The following is a 15,170-nucleotide window of genomic DNA, read 5'->3' on the forward strand; positions in this document are numbered from 1 at the left end:
AAAATTGGACTCCCTCACTCACATCATCATAAAGGATTGATGAACTATTCATTTGTGATTTTCTAAGAAATTTAACCAACTCATTTTATGGACAACATAAGTGCTATCTAATCGCTACATGTGATAGAGACTTGAAGTTGCATAGCATTTTTAGGAACTATTTTGAATATATTAGCATGGATTAGGAAAATGAAAGATTACTTTGGCTAGTTCATGCCTATTAGTCCTAATACATTAGATGGGTAGCTAATTTAGAATTTAATTGAGCAGTGGTCCTTGAAAAGTGGGAACCGCTTTTATGACCATGACGAAGCTGTCCATTTCCTATGGACAACAATATAGGTGGCCTAGCCATTTGGACAGGCCCGTGTTTATGTATTAAACATTGATGGATCAACCCGGATGTGCATTGGAGCTATTCGGATGTTGAACGGGAGTCCTTGGAAGGTGGGAACTGCTGTTATAACCATGATGAAGCTGTCCATTTCCTATGGACAACATTGAAGTAGCCTGGCCATTAGGACAGGCCGTGTTTATGCATTAACCTATAACCTAAACTCAATTCCCTAAAACTTAACCTATAACCTAACCTAAACCTAAACCTATAGCCTACACTTATAACCTAAACCTAAACCTGTAACCTTAACCTATAACCTAAAACCTAAATCTAAACCTAAAACGTAATTGCATTCTCAAATACCCAAACCTAAACCTAAACCTAAACCTAAACCTAAACTTATACCCTACAACATTAACCTAAACCTATAGTTATAACCTAAACCTATTCTCAAATCCCAAAACCTATAACCTAAACCTAAACCTTAACCTAAATCTAAACCCAAAACCTAAACTTAAACCTTAACCTATAACCTAAACCTTAACCTATAACAATAACCTATAACCTAAACCTATAAACTATAACCTAAACTCAATTCCCTAAACCTTAACCTATAACCTAACCTAAACCTAAACCTATAACCTACACTTATAACCTAAACCTAAACCTAAACCAAAACCTATAACCTTAACCTAAATGTAAAACCTAAACCTAAACTTATAACGTAAATGTATTTTCAAATCCCAAAACCTAAACCTAAACCTAAACCTAAACCTAAACCTATAACCTATAACATTAGTATAAACTTATAACCTACAACATTAACCTAAACCTATTCTCAAATCCCAAAACCTATAACCTAAACCTAAACCTAAACCTATAACCTAAACCTAAACCTTAACCTATAACCTAAACCTTAACCTATAACGTATAACCTATAACCTAAATCTATAACCTATAACCTAAACTCAATTCCCTAAACCTAAACCTATAACTTAACCTAAACCTAAACCTAAACCTAAACCTATAACCTACACTTATAACATAAACCTAAACCTATAACCTAAATATAAACCTAAACCTAAAACCTAAACCTAAACCTAAAACCTAAATGTATTCTCAAATCCCTAAACCTAAACCTACACCTAATCCTAATCTCAACTCCCTTACCTAAACCTAAACCTAAACTTGAAAACCCAAACCTAAACCCGATCCCGAATCCGAATCTGAATCCTTAAACTGTTAGCCTAGACTTAAACCTATAACATAAACCTAAACCTAAACCTATAACATAAACCTAAACCTAAACCTATAACCTAAACTTAATTCACTTAACTTAAACCTACACCTTAACCCAAACATATAACCCGAACCCAAACCCGAACCTGAACCCGAATTCCTAAACCTAAACCTAAACCTAAACCTAAATCTATTACCTAAACTTATTCTTAAATCCCTAAACCTATAACCTAAACCTATTCTCAAATCCCTAAACCTATAACCTAAACCTAAACCTAAACCTATAACCTATAATCTAAACCCAAACCTAAACCTATAACCTAAACCTAAACATAAACCTTGACCTATAACCTAAACCTATAACCTATAACCTAAAACTTAAACCCAAACCTAAACCCGATCCCGAACCCAAACCCAATTTTCTAAACCTAAACCTTAACCTATAGTCAATTCCCTAAAGCTATAACTTATAACCTAAACCTAAACCTAAACCTAAACCTATAACCTTAACCTAAACCTAAAACCTAAACCTAAACCTAAAACCTAAATGTATTCTCAAATCCCTAAACCTAAACCTACACCTAATCCTAATCTCAACTCCTTAACCTAAACCTAAACTTGAAAACCCAAACCTGATTTCCTAAACCTATACCTTAACCTATTCTCAATTTCCTAAACCTTAACTTATAACCTAACCTAAACCTAAACCTATAACCTACACTTATAACCTAAACCTAAACCTAAAACTTAAATGTATTCTCAAATCCTTAAACCTAAACCTACACCTAATCCTAATCTCAACTCCTTAACCTAAACCTAAACTTGAAAATCCAAACCTAAACCTGATCCCGAACCCGAACCCGATTTCCTAAACTTAAACCTTAACCTATTCTCAATTCCCTAAAGCTATAACCTATAACCTAAACTTAAACCTATAACCTAAACCTATAACCTTAACCTAAACCTAAAACCTAAATGTATTCTCAAATCCCTAAACCTAAACCTACACCTAATCCTAATCTCAACTCCTTAACATAAACCTAAACTTGAAAACCCAAACCTAAACCCGAACCCGAACCCAATTTCCTAAACCTAAACCTTAACCTATTCTCAATTCCCTAGACCTTAACCTATAACCTAACCTAAACCTAAACCTATAACCTACACTTATAACCTAAACCTAAACCTAAAACATAAACCTATAACCTTAACCTAAACCTAAACCTAAAACCTAAACCTGTAACCTTAACCTAAACCTAAACCTAAAATCTTAATATATTCTCAAATCCCTAAACCTAAACCTAAACCTATAACCTAAATGTATAACCTACAACATTAACATAAACTTATAACCTAGACCTATAACCTGCAACATTAACCTAAACCTATACTTATAACCGAAACCTATTCTCAAATCCCAAAACCTATAACCTAAACCTAAGCCTAAATCTTAACCTATAACCTAAACCTTAACCTGTAACCTATAACCTAAACCTATAACTTATAACCTAAACTCAATTCCCTAAACCTTAACCTATAACCTAACCTAAACCTAAACCTATAACTTATACTTATAACCTAAACCTAAACCTAAAACATAAATGTAATCTCAAATCCCTAAACCTAAACCTACACCTAAACCTATAACCTGCAACATTAGCATAAACTTATAACCAACAACATTAACCTAAACCTATACTTATAACCTAAATCTATTCTCAAATCCCAAAACCTATAACCTTAACCTAAACCTAAACCTAAACCTATAACCTAAACCTAAACCTTAACTTATAACCTAAACCTTAACCTATAACATATAACCTATAACATAAACCTATAACCTATAACCTATAACCTAAACTCAATTCCCTAAACCTTAACCTATAACCTAACCTAAACCTAAACCTATAACCTAAAACTAAACTTAAAACCTAAATGAATTCTCAAATTCCTAAACCTAAACCTACACCTAATCCTAATTTCAACTCCCTAACCTAAACTTAAACCAAAACTTGAAAATCCAAACCTAAACCCAATCCAATCCTGAACCTGAACTCGATTTCCTAAACCTAAACCTTAACATATTCTCAATTCTCCAAAGCTATAACCTATAACCTATTACCTAAAGCTAAACCTTAACCTATAACCTTAACCTAAACCAAAACCTATAACCTAAACCTTAACCTATAACCTATAACCTATAACCTAACCTTAACCTAAACCTATACCTAAAACCTATACCTAAACCTATACCTAAACCTATAACCTATAACCTATAACCTAAACCTAAACCTAAAACTTAAATGTATTCTCAAATCACTAAACTTAAACCTACACCTAATCCTAATCTCAACTCCCTAACCTAAGCCTAAACCTAAACTTGAAAACCCAAACCTAAACCCGATCTCGAACCCGAACCCAATTGATGTAATAATGTAGCCTAATCACATGACAACAAACAAGAAAATCTTACTTTGTTGGCAAGCATACTCGAACTTAAGCATCACAATGCATTTATTTCCATCTCTACTATCTCTTATAGTATAGATTATTTGAGATTTGGATTTATCTCATTTTTAGAGTCATGTCCTAACACAATATGATAATATTAATAGACAAGGTCTATCTGTCACCAACATTATTCCAAGACCCATATAACTTTTCCTTATAGGAAGTTGGGTAGGGCACATGTAGCTTGAATCTGTCAAAGGAGATAAGGATCACCTCTCATATGTTCTCTCTCTTTTCATTTATTTTTTTTCATAGGATTGTTTATTTTGTGGTGTCTGCTCACGTACAACATTTTATCATGTTAATATAATTATAAGTGGCCTAATCTCACCTTTCTAAAAACAACTAATAATAATTTCTACCTGATGAGAAATCACTAAGTACCATTAAACTCAACCCAAAAAGATAAATCAACATTTTCTTTCTTTCTTTCCTTTTCTTTTAACATACACTTACACACCAGAGTCGCTTACGGCCACAATGGGTACTTGAACTCATGACCTTATATTGAAATTATTTTGAATCTTCCATGAAGGGATGAGTAAGGACCTAGGTGTGTGTGCATAGTTGGCGATGTGTTCATCACACTGAATTTTGTGAGCCCCACCAGGAAATAGGCTATGAATAATTTTTTGTATTTTATTTATGATGTTAAACTTATATATACTTATGCGTGGATGAATGTGATGTGGATAAGATTGTTTGTATTTGGATGGATGGAGTTTATATTTGGATGAATGTAGTTTATGTTTGGATGGATTTACATAGTTTGGGTTTAGATGGATGTGAATGTGGTATACTAGGAAGAATATGATGAAATATATTGTGACACGTGTATATCAAGAATTTTGTGCTAGAATATTGAAAAAAAGAGACTTTTACCTACGAAATATTTCATAGGTAAAAGTCTCATCCACTTTTTTTACCTACGAATATTTTCGTAGGTAAAAGACTCATCCACGTTTTTACCTACAAAAATTTTCGTAGGGAAAAGTTTTGTAAATATTTTGATCGACGAAATAATTCGTCGGTAAAAGTTTTGTAAATATTTGTACCAACGAAAATTTTCACAGGTAAAAGTATCGCGAAATATTTTTACCTACGAAGAAAATTGTCGATAAAAGTTCTGTAAATATTTTTACCTATGAAACTTTTCATAGGTAAAAGTATCGTGAAATATTTTTACCCATGAACTAAATTGTCAGTAAAAGTTTTTTTACTTATTTTTTGCCGATGAAAAAATTAATTGGTAAAGGTTTTGTAAATATTTTTACCTACGAAAATAATCATCAGTAAAAGTTTTTTACCGTAGAAAAAATTCGTCGGTAAAAGTCTAATCTTTAGCGACGAATTTTTTTTTCGTCAGTAAAAATCTTTTTCGACATTGTTTTACCGACAAAAATTTTCATCGATAAAACTTTTTACCTACGAAAAAATCACTTTTAGTGACAAAAAATTTCATCGGTAAAAGTGGGTTTTCTTGTAGTGAATCCCCAGTGGAGTCGCCATTCTGTGAATGATGAAAATCGGTACCCACGCTGATTTGCATATTTTTTAATGGTGGGACCCGGTGACTAAGCTGATTTGTGGATGTTAGAGTCGCCACTAGCCAATTGATCTTAGAATCCTGCAGTCAGTTAGAACTCATGAAATACATAAGGTTGGAGAAATTCGAAGACTCTCCTACCTTAGATTGACTCCTGGTCTGCGATCCGGGATTCTGGTTAAGGGACCTTGGTTACAAAGATGGAAGTTATTAGGCACCCTCTCTGCCCGTACAAAGGTACGATCTTTACTTGGTGTGGTAAAACAATCTCAAGGGATGATTGATGCTGGGGTCGAGATGAGACTAGGCACACATGCAAATTTCTGATGTAGCAAGATCCGAGATTTCGGCAAGCCACAGAACATATGTCCAAGGGTGTGTCTAGAAGGTGGATGAAATGATGCTTATGCAAACAAGATAAGAAAAGTGGACTAGACTATTAGGAATTTCTGATATGATAGGATCTGATGTAAGACAAGTCATAAAGCATACATTCACTAGAAATCTAAAAGAGTAGGGGGGTTGAGAAGGGAATAAATGTCATGATGAATGCTTGTATATGAGATGAATGGATCTTTGGCTTAAACTTGAATAAGCTAAAACATGGATCGAACCATGACCAGACTGGACTAGGCTTAGGGGTTGGAAAGGTTAAGAGGAAGGGCTAGGGGGTAGCTAAACAATCAGAACTTGAAGGCTTGGGAGCTCCTTCCCTCCTTCTCTCTCTCTCTCTCCTTCTCTCTCTCTCTCTCCCTCTCTCTCTCTCTCTCCCTCTCTTGGTTGTTGGTGTGTTGTGTTGTTGTTAGAATGAGAATAGGAGATGACTATTTATAGCCTTCTCCAATGGTATTGTCGTAATTTTTGGAGCTGTGAACGGTGAAAGCTGACATGATAGCTTGTGAGTGGTTGAGGAGAGAGAAACGCCACGTGGCATACTCCTATTGGCTCTTAGGGTTAGTAAAAAGGTAAATAATATCGGCTGGAAGGGTAATTTCAGGACAAAGTTGACTTTCAGGCACAGAGATAGTTGTTGCTTGGAGGACACATGTGCCCCATGAGCGGAGGTACGGAAGTAATCGGATTACCTCCCGAGGTAGTCAAACTACCGCCTGGGCTTGGTCCAGGCTGGGGTTTGGTAGTGGGCCTTGTTTGTTGCACTGGCTTGTTCGATAGTCTTCTTTCAGGCTTTTGGGTTCGAATAAGTGGATTTCCATGCCGAATTGTGTGTATATTCTAATTCTGACTAGGTTTAGTTTCGGATTGAAATCTGGGTTAGGCTAGGTTTAGGGTCTAGGCTGAGGTTAAGCTGGGATTTAGAGGTTTGGATTAGGGTTTCACGGTTTGGATTAGGTTTGAGGGTTTAGATTAGGGTTTCGGGATGTGGATTAGGGTTTCGGGTTTGGATTAGGGTTTCAGGGTGTGGATTAAGGTTTCAAGGTTCGAATAGGATTATAGTTCTTGGACTGTCTTAGCCTTCTCAAGATATTAGCCTAGGTGTGGTGTCTACACCACCATTGAAACCTTATTGGCCCCACTGTGATATTTATTTATCATCCAACCTGTTCATAAGATTAAAAAAAAACATGGATGGAAGGGAAAACACAAATATAATATTGATCTAAAACTTCTATGGCCCTCAAGAGTTTTTCAATGGTAGATTTTTAATTTACACTATTTCCTATGGTGTGGTCCATTTAAGCTTTAGATGTGCTTTATTTTTGGGCTTAGGCCCTAAAGTTATCTGGAAAAATGTAAGGAAGGAGTGGATAAAATAGATAAATCATGGTGGACCCCAAAGAGTTTACTCAGTACATGCATATTGAGTTACTATGCAATTACGCAATCCGCTTCCATAATTGATTCGTTTCCTAGATTTCCTGCCAAAGCCTTTCGCATGAAGATCCTTAGTTGGAACCTATGTGGGGTCCACCGTGATGTTTGTGAGAAATTCAACCCATCCATCCGTTTTTGAGATCATGTTAGGACTTGGGGCAAAAAATGAACTAGATCCAGTACTCAAGTGTGCCAAAAATGTGAGCATTGAATGTCCATAGTTTAAATATTCATGGGGCCATAGAAGTTTTGAATTAAGATAATGTTTGTGTTTTTAGTTCATCTCAGCAAGAATGATCTTATGAAAGGTGAGGATGACATGTAAACATTAATGTCGACCTCAGGGAGGTTTTAACGGTAGGAATTTCCCTACCTACCTTTTGCTTTAGTGTGGCCCACTTGGGTCTTGGATCCTTTTTATTTTTGGTAGTAAGTCTCAAAATTATATCACAAAATGGATGGAAGGGAAAGATTTATCCCAAACATTGTGATGGGCCCCACCTTTCCAATGTAGGAACTTCGTGCAAAAGGCTTTCATGGGAAATCTGCTTCCAGCTAAACCGCTCCCTTTTAAGGCGGCAGAATTCGAAAGGACGCAGATTGCATCCTAGCCTACTGTATACAGTTAGCAATGGCACCATATGTTTGAGTTAACACTATGATGTATGGGTTTTATCCACACCGTCCATCCATTTTTTCATATAATTTTAGGGTACAAGACCAAAAATGAGGCAGATCCAAGGCTCAAGTGGACCACACCATTGGAAGCAACGGTGATAACAATTCTCACTGTTAAAACTTTTGTAGAGCCCACCGTCATGTTTCTTTTCTATCCAACATATTCATAAAGATAGATAGAATAGTAAGAAGATAAAATGCAAATATCAGCTCCATCTAAAGCTTCTGTGGGCCCCAAGAAGTTTTCATTAGTAAGAATTTAATCCCAATTGCGTAGTCCACTTGAAGCTTAATCCCGATTGTGTAGTCGACTTAAGCCTTGGATCCGCATCATTTTTAGGCTTATATCCTAAAATGATATGAAAAAAATGGATTGACGGTGTAGATATGACCCACACTTCATGGTGGCCACTCAAAACTCATGCACATTCCTAGCCGCGCGGGTGCCAAAGTCTTCCGCCTCTAAAAAATGAAAACTCATGCACATTCCCTCTCAATTTCCTTTTTCCATCTCCAACTCCGGTTAAAACCAGTTTATGTGTGTGAGAGAGATCAATTTCCATTTTCCCTCTCTAGATCTGATCAAAACCAGTTGCTGTGTGTGTGTGAGAGAGAGAAATAGGTGGATCCTTAATCACAAGATCAAAGTCATCAAGAGGAACATCCAACTTAACCAAACCATCTCCAAGTGAGTACCTTTTCCTTATCTCTTTTGAAATTTAGTTTTATCCTTTAAACATGATCATGATGATGTAAAGGGACCCACTGATGGATAGCCCACATTCCATCCATCCATAGGGTAAATCCACCTTGAATATACACATGACCCATACCCACAAATCTGTTCTCTTTCTTGAATTGTAATAGACTGTATCGGTTGCATTTTTCTCTATCATATGGGTTGTGGCTATCAAAGATATAATATCACCTCCTTATAGGGAAACATTTAATGATGTGTACATTGTTTATGAGCTCATGGACACTGATCTTCACCAAATTATTCATTCCAATCAAGCATTATCAAAGGAGAATTATCGGGTGATATTTAAGATTTTCATTGTAAATAGATTAAGAGCCAATGATAATTGTAAGTAGACTTACAAAAATTATAAATAGAATTGAGCAAGGCTTAATTAGATGATGATGATAAATCTCTACAATCATGAGAAAAGTTTCTGATTTTCAAGTTTCTGGTGGGGAAATATTGGATTTGGTCCTATCTGTGGTGAAAATCTAAACATACATATTTGGCGTTATGCATCTTTATTGGCATTAAACAAAGGTGAGTTGACTTGCACTAAGTTGAGAAGCTTGTATATGGATTTTATTCTTACACTAAATGCAACATTATTAATAGGAGATTATTTTGTGGAAGGTTGTTAAGAAGCCAGCTTTGTTTGAGAACCTTGCTTGTACCAAAGGCGTTGTGTGTTGTTTTTAATACATGAGGTTGGGAATAAGACAAATATTTTGGCTGGTGATTTAGAGTTCTATAATGGATTATGAAAGCTTATATGGAGTTCACTTTGGCTAAAAGTTGATTTGGCTAAACACTTGCCAATAAAAATAGTTTGCCAATATCGTGAAAATAAATTTCCAAAACTTTATAAATGCTTCATGGTTGCAAATTCACGTAAACTATAGAACCCATGAATTTAGTGACCTTTTTTTTTATGCTACTAGATTTTATAATGTCATTATACTAGAAGTTTGTAAACCGTGAAAGCCATCTCATTAAATGAATATTGTTGTTTCTATTTTTTTCAAACCCTCTTTTAATTCATTGATTAGTTTCAATAAGATTGTACATATTTTGTTGCAAAGGAAAAGAAAAGGGCTTGATTAGTTTTTGAGTTCTTCTAAGCTTCCTTATCATCCATGTATGGCAGTGCAAACCTTTACTAAACTATAACTCTAATTCGAACTTTATGTGCAATCTGATTAAGTGCATTAATAGCTAATACTATTTTATTTCTTTGTAGGATAACATTGTTGTATTTATGGGCCCTTGTGCTATGATTCTTGTTCTCATCATCATTAGACTCTCATGTATGGGAATCATGTATCCCTTTAACACATGCCCATTTTTTTACAAAGCTATGATTTTTGTTGTTTCTATTGACTTGAATTGGAATACTTTTTTATATTATTTCCTCGTCCACTTTTATTATTTGCTTGCAATTAGTTTCATTTTAATAATTAGCTTTATTTTTAAAAAGTGTGCTCTTTTCAAAAAAAAAAATGCAAATGAAGTTTCTATTTAAGCTTAACAATTCTTCCTAATTTTGAATTGTAAGGTTTTGTTGGTTGCACATTTTTTTATTAGATGAAAGAAACACAAAGAAAATTATTGCTATTTATTATTATTATTATTATTATTTTGCAAGAAATTTTTTGACAGCTTTAGGCCATCTATAATTTTCTAAAATATTGAAATCCAAGATGCTCCATAACTGTCCTTTTAACGTCCATATTTAATGACGGTCCATGACTGTCCTTCTTTACAGATGGTCCATAATCGTCCTTTTTAAAAGATGTTAAATGCACACTAATGACGGCCACAGACCATCAGTGTTCTAGATAGTTTGTAACCATCTAACATCAGAGACAGTCCATAATAGTCCTTTTATTGTTCATCTTTAATAACGGTCCATGACCGTTCTTCTTTACAGACGGTCCATAGCCGTCCTTTTAACGTCCATCTTTAATGACGGTCCATGACTGTCCTTTAACTAATATGATGCAACAAAATAGGATAGCCCATGCAACGGTTCAAAATCATTATTTATTGAGATTTGAGACAGTTTTCAACTGTCCTTTTTTCACTGTTTTGACATAGTGTGTGAATTACTTATATCGATTTGTGCACTACTACCCAAACACATGGAATACGCATTGACCAAGAGTGTCTTTACTCAGAGCCCATTATGTCGATGATATAATAATTGAATTACTTGTTATGATACATTCAACACCACCTGCATCAAAGAGAATATAAACTGAATCATGGGAGCTTTGAAATTCCAAGACACATGCCCAAGCCTTTACAGTAAATAACACAAAGTTAATAAAATAAGGAGGAGAGTAGCAATGGCTAACTCAACAAAGAGGAGAGTGGCACTGATCAACTCAATAAAGATGAGAGTAGTAATGGATAACTCAATAAAGAGGAGAGTGGCAATGATGAACTTAACAATAAGGAGCGTGGCAATGACCAACTCAATAAAGAGAAGAGTAGCAAGGGCTAACTCAACAAATTGATAAAGGCAAGGGCAATGCTTGTATCCATCGCCCCACATAAATAAAGATACAAACATTTAAGCTTGGGCCTTAACCATCATTCCCAAAGGGTAAATAATCATTGGTAGTAAATAGAAAATTACAAGGGGAGAATCATAATAGCATGATAACAGGGCATATAAAAGGTGGAATAAAATATAGAATGAAAAGAAAAAGTTTTTTAAGGATCTAGTATACCAAGAGACTATGATCTCCCTTATAACATAGACTAGAAGATTTGCGAATGGGAGGGTTCGTCCTTTTAATGAGTTCTTTTTTGTTTTTAATCGAACATACTTTTTCTCAAAATGATAGCAATTATCAATTAATTAACACAGCATGAGAATAATTAAAAAATGAAAAGAAAAAGTTTTTTAAGGATAAACACTGACAAACAAAAGAAAAAAGAGAAAATCCCTAATAAGCGAATATGACATAGATTGTGAGGTTCCAAACTAGGGTCTTCCTTGGTCCAACGACTTGGGCGTAGATGAAGGAATTAGATTACAAGCTAAGCGAAGTCAGTCCCGAGTAGTAACATAGATGAACTAGATTATACTACTCCTAAGCTAAAGTCAGTACAATGTAGCAACATACATAGATCATAATACACTAAGAGCTAAGTTATGGTAGGCTAATAACTAAATTGGGATAAGCAGTATTGTGCTGCAGAGTTATGTCCTATTTAGTGAATGAGGGCACAAAGCTCTTCGATATTCTTATTATTTATAGAAATCTTAAGCGATAGTTGGAGAGAGATCTTCTTAGCCACTTATCACGTTTGCTGATGTGAAAATAATCATATAAGCCCGTAAATAATCGTGGCCTATTCTACAAGGCCACATGTGTTAATTGTTTATCGTGGGTTAGCAATTGGTTGTCTCCATGTCACGAGTCCATTACGTAGGCAAGATTTCTTCATAGGACATCATGTGTAGATGTTCTTTATTCCTTCTTTCGCTCAAATGTGCGTTATGCCTCGTGAAAATTGACCAAATTGGCATTGCCTTCATGTTTCTTCATAGCTCCATGATTGAGATTGAGACCGTAAGGGCTTTTTTATATGACCCTATGGTGCATCAGTGGAGTCTCTCACTAGCCATGAACGTATTTTGGTCGTTACCCGCTATCGGCGATGAGGCTAACAAGGGGAGTAATCGACTTTGTTATGTGAGTAATATATGTGACATGTGTCCTATGACAATAGCAAACATGACTTAACCCTTTAGGCTACTCATTTTTGGATTTTGATCAAATTAAAATGTCAAAGAGGTCAAAAAGATATTCCATTTGCCTCTTATTGAGATCTTGCTACTACGTGGCATCATCTATACTACTAAATTTGACATGGTCAGATTAGATATAAATATATAATGCTCCCACATCTTTGTATTCTCTTCCATAGCCTTTATCTCAAGAATTTCACTAGCAATATTATCTGAATTTAATAAGGATATGATGGAATCACTATACATATCTTCCTATAACCCGAATAGAATCAATATAATTTTCATCTACATGCCTTTTGACTCCTTCTAGCTTCCCTCTCTTCTTAGAGAGAGTTTTCATTCTTGAAATGCTTGGTATTACTTTCATTATTTGATTTCCATTCAACTAGCTCTATGGGTAATGTAAAAACTCCAACATCGGTGGTCAAAATGTCTCCCTCTTTAGTCATTCCTCTAATTGAGCTACTGAAATACCTCTTCTACAACTAGGTGCTTTTCTCTTCTAATACTTCTACATATGGTTCAAATTTAGTTATCGGCTTATCCTTTATTATGACTTATTCCTTAAATCTTTCTGCTCTTTCCCCTTTCCATCTTAAGAAGGGGAAACTTTCCTTTAGGATTCTGGCTAACTCAACTAGTTATTATGGGCATCTAACAAGAAACCTAACACATGGCCTACGCTATATAATAGGTGGTTGAATTGGTATAATTGGATTGAAGCCCAATTTGGGAGCATTTCTAATAAATTTGAAATAACTTGATTGATGATAAAAAGAAAAGAAAAGAAATTCCAACCATTTAAATAATGATCTCAAACCTAGAATGGAGTTTTGGACTCAAACTCGAACTCAAACACCCTAAAAACGTGACTTACTATAAATAGTAAACTTATGATTTATAGACAACCTCCATTCCTACTAGACTTTATGTTTTCAGCTAAAAATAGTAATTGTCCAATTTGGCCCAACCACATTCTTATCTTAACTTTTATACACCCTTTTCATATTAGGCACGACTCCTACAACTCAAAGGATCAAGTATACTCCAAGTACTAAAACTTATTATTTATAGTAAAAATGAAAATAAATGGGACTTTTGATCGACAATATGATGGAATATTGCAAATCTAGCATTGGCAACCAAATATATACTCTTCAAATCATATATAATAATTTGAAAAACTCATCCCAGTTTGTGAGATACGACTGATTTAAGGTCCTGATGGTCTAGATTGTTTCCACCTCCGATCGGGCCTTCTCTGGTACATATTTACCATTAAAGTGTCTGTGACCCGCTCTACATCAGTCCCCTCCACTTTAAAAGAACTTGACCTAAAATTCTCGTTTAGCTTCGGTTCATGATACTTGGTCAGGTCTAAAATGTTGAAAGTATGCAAGATCTCTATTTTATCTGGAAGATCAACAATGTAAGTATTGCCATTGATATTTTGAAGGATCGATACCAGTCCAATCTTCTTGTTCTTCAACTTGTTGTAGGTCTCGGTAAAAAATTTCTCCTTGTGTAGATGTGCCTTAACATGGTCACCCACCTCGAACACCTTTTGCCACTGATGCTTGTCAGCTTGCTCTTCATACTTGTCATTTAAAACTTACAATTTTGCTTGCACATCCACATGAATGCCCATGATTTGGTCCACCATATGTTTTGCTGCAATGCTCATGCCCGAGAACGTGGGCAAAGGGACTAAGTCAAGTGTGTGTCGAGGCACTCGCCATAAACAATCTGGAACGGGAACTTTCCTATCAAGTGGTTCATCATATTGTTGAATGCAAACTCTACTTTTGACAAGAACAAATCTCATTCTTTTGATTTGTCACATGAAATATATCGGAGGAAGTTTCACAATGTGCGATTCACAACTTAAATTTGCCCACGATCTATGGGTGGTAGGAACTACTGAAGTAAAGTTGTGTACCGAAGTAATTCCATAAGGTCCACTAAAAGTAGCTAATGAACTTTGTGTCACAATTAGAAGTAATGGTCTTGGAAACCCCTTGTAGCTGCATGACGTCTCTGAAGAATAGATTCATCATGTGTGTTGCATCGATGGTCTTCTTGCATGGGATAAAGTATGTTATATTTGAGAAATGATCTACCACCATGAACATTGAATTTATGTCGCGCTGTGTTTATGGGAGACCAAGAATGAAATCTATATAAGTCCTCCCAAGGGCCATCAGGCACATGTAACAGAGTGTAGAGGCTTATATTTTGAGATTGCTGATTGCTTGCCTTTAAGTGCAAAGGTTCGTAAGGAATATCCTGTAAATACAGGGTCGATCCCACAGGGAGTTGATTTATGAGAAGGAAAAAAATAAATGCAAAATTAACTAAATAATGGAAACTAAAAAAATGGAATGATTTTGAAGGTTTTGAATGTATGAAATTCAATTAATTTGAAAACAATACCTAAGTTTCAAAGTTCCACACATATGTTAATGTTCCATAAGTCAGGATGACTTTAATAACACAACTAGGATCTGAACACAACAGT

The 15,170-nt window shown here is 35.1% G+C and overlaps 1 long non-coding RNA gene across 1 annotated transcript in view; it reads right to left on the reverse strand.

Annotated features, from left to right (window-relative positions):
* Nucleotides 1–4,329: 4,329 nt before the first annotated feature.
* The window catches only part of LOC131253885 (uncharacterized), a 54,593-nt gene continuing 43,752 nt past the window's right edge, over nt 4,330–15,170 (reverse strand). The window contains exon 2 of the long non-coding RNA XR_009175330.1: nt 4,330–4,418. This is a non-coding gene — a long non-coding RNA (uncharacterized LOC131253885). The remainder of the gene's footprint in view (nt 4,419–15,170) is intronic.

The sequence above is a fragment of the Magnolia sinica genome, chromosome 8 (assembly GCF_029962835.1).
Source record: "Magnolia sinica isolate HGM2019 chromosome 8, MsV1, whole genome shotgun sequence".
Lineage (NCBI taxonomy): Eukaryota > Viridiplantae > Streptophyta > Magnoliopsida > Magnoliales > Magnoliaceae > Magnolia > Magnolia sinica.